This window comes from Antennarius striatus, unplaced genomic scaffold (assembly GCF_040054535.1).
Source record: "Antennarius striatus isolate MH-2024 unplaced genomic scaffold, ASM4005453v1 scaffold_26, whole genome shotgun sequence".
Taxonomy (NCBI): Eukaryota; Metazoa; Chordata; class Actinopteri; order Lophiiformes; family Antennariidae; genus Antennarius; species Antennarius striatus.
This window is the reverse complement of record NW_027172338.1, coordinates 618,378-622,338: the sequence shown is the minus strand read 5'-3', so window position 1 is coordinate 622,338 and position 3,961 is coordinate 618,378.

Sequence of the window (3,961 nt, the reverse complement as noted above, 5' to 3'; positions counted from 1 at the left end):
GATGTATAAGACATCACCATTTCATAATGACACACATTCATTTCACAAAATATCAAAACAACATCTGAACTGTCTGTCTGTCTGTCTGTCTGTCTGTCTGTCTGTCTGTCTGTCTGTCTGTCTGTCTGTCTGTCTCGAACCACCGATGCCTGGGCAGTCTGCTCTCAAAACCTGCGCTCTACCATTGAGCTATGAGCCACTCCTGCCCAAAGGCAGTACTGGAGGATGTATAAGACATCACCATTTCATAATGACACACATTCATTTCACAAAATATCAAAACAACATCTGAACTGTCTGTCTGTCTGTCTGTCTGTCTGTCTGTCTGTCTGTCTGTCTGTCTGTCTGTCTGTCTGTCTGTCTGTCTGTCTGTCTGTCTGTCTGTCTGTCTGTCTGTCTGTCTGTCTGTCTGTCTGTCTGTCTGTCTGTCTGTCTGTCTGTCTGTCTGTCTGTCTGTCTGTCTGTCTGTCTGTCTGTCTGTCTGTCTGTCTGTCTGTCTGTCTGTCTGTCTGTCTGTCTGTCTGTCTGTCTGTCTGTCTGTCTGTCTGTCTGTCTGTCTGTCTGTCTGTCTGTCTGTCTGTCTGTCTGTCTGTCTGTCTGTCTGTCTGTCTGTCTGTCTGTCTGTCTGTCTGTCTGTCTGTCTGTCTGTCTGTCTGTCTGTCTGTCTGTCTGTCTGTCTGTCTGTCTGTCTGTCTGTCTGTCTGTCTGTCTGTCTGTCTGTCTGTCTGTCTGTCTGTCTGTCTGTCTGTCTGTCTGTCTGTCTGTCTGTCTGTCTGTCTGTCTGTCTGTCTGTCTGTCTGTCTGTCTGTCTGTCTGTCTGTCTGTCTGTCTGTCTGTCTGTCTGTCTGTCTGTCTGTCTGTCTGTCTGTCTGTCTGTCTGTCTGTCTGTCTGTCTGTCTGTCTGTCTGTCTGTCTGTCTGTCTGTCTGTCTGTCTGTCTGTCTGTCTGTCTGTCTGTCTGTCTGTCTGTCTGTCTGTCTGTCTGTCTGTCTGTCTGTCTGTCTGTCTGTCTGTCTGTCTGTCTGTCTGTCTGTCTGTCTGTCTGTCTGTCTGTCTGTCTGTCTGTCTGTCTGTCTGTCTGTCTGTCTGTCTGTCTGTCTGTCTGTCTGTCTGTCTGTCTGTCTGTCTGTCTGTCTGTCTGTCTGTCTGTCTGTCTGTCTGTCTGTCTGTCTGTCTGTCTGTCTGTCTGTCTGTCTGTCTGTCTGTCTGTCTGTCTGTCTGTCTGTCTGTCTGTCTGTCTGTCTGTCTGTCTGTCTGTCTGTCTGTCTGTCTGTCTGTCTGTCTGTCTGTCTGTCTGTCTGTCTGTCTGTCTGTCTGTCTGTCTGTCTGTCTGTCTGTCTGTCTGTCTGTCTGTCTGTCTGTCTGTCTGTCTGTCTGTCTGTCTGTCTGTCTGTCTGTCTGTCTGTCTGTCTGTCTGTCTGTCTGTCTGTCTGTCTGTCTGTCTGTCTGTCTGTCTGTCTGTCTGTCTGTCTGTCTGTCTGTCTGTCTGTCTGTCTGTCTGTCTGTCTGTCTGTCTGTCTGTCTGTCTGTCTGTCTGTCTGTCTGTCTGTCTGTCTGTCTGTCTGTCTGTCTGTCTGTCTGTCTGTCTGTCTGTCTGTCTGTCTGTCTGTCTGTCTGTCTGTCTGTCTGTCTGTCTGTCTGTCTGTCTGTCTGTCTGTCTGTCTGTCTGTCTGTCTGTCTGTCTGTCTGTCTGTCTGTCTGTCTGTCTGTCTGTCTGTCTGTCTGTCTGTCTGTCTGTCTGTCTGTCTGTCTGTCTGTCTGTCTGTCTGTCTGTCTGTCTGTCTGTCTGTCTGTCTGTCTGTCTGTCTGTCTGTCTGTCTGTCTGTCTGTCTGTCTGTCTGTCTGTCTGTCTGTCTGTCTGTCTGTCTGTCTGTCTGTCTGTCTGTCTGTCTGTCTGTCTGTCTGTCTGTCTGTCTGTCTGTCTGTCTGTCTGTCTGTCTGTCTGTCTGTCTGTCTGTCTGTCTGTCTGTCTGTCTGTCTGTCTGTCTGTCTGTCTGTCTGTCTGTCTGTCTGTCTGTCTGTCTGTCTGTCTGTCTGTCTGTCTGTCTGTCTGTCTGTCTGTCTGTCTGTCTGTCTGTCTGTCTGTCTGTCTGTCTGTCTGTCTGTCTGTCTGTCTGTCTGTCTGTCTGTCTGTCTGTCTGTCTGTCTGTCTGTCTGTCTGTCTGTCTGTCTGTCTGTCTGTCTGTCTGTCTGTCTGTCTGTCTGTCTGTCTGTCTGTCTGTCTGTCTGTCTGTCTGTCTGTCTGTCTGTCTGTCTGTCTGTCTGTCTGTCTGTCTGTCTGTCTGTCTGTCTGTCTGTCTGTCTGTCTGTCTGTCTGTCTGTCTGTCTGTCTGTCTCGAACCACCGATGCCTGGGCAGTCTGCTCTCAAAACCTGCGCTCTACCATTGAGCTATGAGCCACTCCTGCCCAAAGGCAGTACTGGAGGATGTATAAGACATCACCATTTCATAATGACACACATTCATTTCACAAAATATCAAAACAACATCTGAACTGTCTGTCTGTCTGTCTGTCTGTCTGTCTGTCTGTCTGTCTGTCTGTCTGTCTCGAACCACCGATGCCTGGGCAGTCTGCTCTCAAAACCTGCGCTCTACCATTGAGCTATGAGCCACTCCTGCCCAAAGGCAGTACTGGAGGATGTATAAGACATCACCATTTCATAATGACACACATTCATTTCACAAAATATCAAAACAACATCTGAACTGTCTGTCTGTCTGTCTGTCTGTCTGTCTGTCTGTCTGTCTGTCTGTCTGTCTCGAACCACCGATGCCTGGGCAGTCTGCTCTCAAAACCTGCGCTCTACCATTGAGCTATGAGCCACTCCTGCCCAAAGGCAGTACTGGAGGATGTATAAGACATCACCATTTCATAATGACACACATTCATTTCACAAAATATCAAAACAACATCTGAACTGTCTGTCTGTCTGTCTGTCTGTCTGTCTGTCTGTCTGTCTGTCTGTCTGTCTCGAACCACCGATGCCTGGGCAGTCTGCTCTCAAAACCTGCGCTCTACCATTGAGCTATGAGCCACTCCTGCCCAAAGGCAGTACTGGAGGATGTATAAGACATCACCATTTCATAATGACACACATTCATTTCACAAAATATCAAAACAACATCTGAACTGTCTGTCTGTCTGTCTGTCTGTCTGTCTGTCTGTCTGTCTGTCTGTCTGTCTGTCTCGAACCACCGATGCCTGGGCAGTCTGCTCTCAAAACCTGCGCTCTACCATTGAGCTATGAGCCACTCCTGCCCAAAGGCAGTACTGGAGGATGTATAAGACATCACCATTTCATAATGACACACATTCATTTCACAAAATATCAAAACAACATCTGAACTGTCTGTCTGTCTGTCTGTCTGTCTGTCTGTCTGTCTGTCTGTCTGTCTGTCTGTCTCGAACCACCGATGCCTGGGCAGTCTGCTCTCAAAACCTGCGCTCTACCATTGAGCTATGAGCCACTCCTGCCCAAAGGCAGTACTGGAGGATGTATAAGACATCACCATTTCATAATGACACACATTCATTTCACAAAATATCAAAACAACATCTGAACTGTCTGTCTGTCTGTCTGTCTGTCTGTCTGTCTGTCTGTCTGTCTGTCTGTCTGTCTCGAACCACCGATGCCTGGGCAGTCTGCTCTCAAAACCTGCGCTCTACCATTGAGCTATGAGCCACTCCTGCCCAAAGGCAGTACTGGAGGATGTATAAGACATCACCATTTCATAATGACACACATTCATTTCACAAAATATCAAAACAACATCTGAACTGTCTGTCTGTCTGTCTGTCTGTCTGTCTGTCTGTCTGTCTGTCTGTCTGTCTGTCTCGAACCACCGATGCCTGGGCAGTCTGCTCTCAAAACCTGCGCTCTACCATTGAGCTATGAGCCACTCCTGCCCAAAGGCAGTACTGGAGGATGTATAAGACATCACCATTTCATAATGACACACAT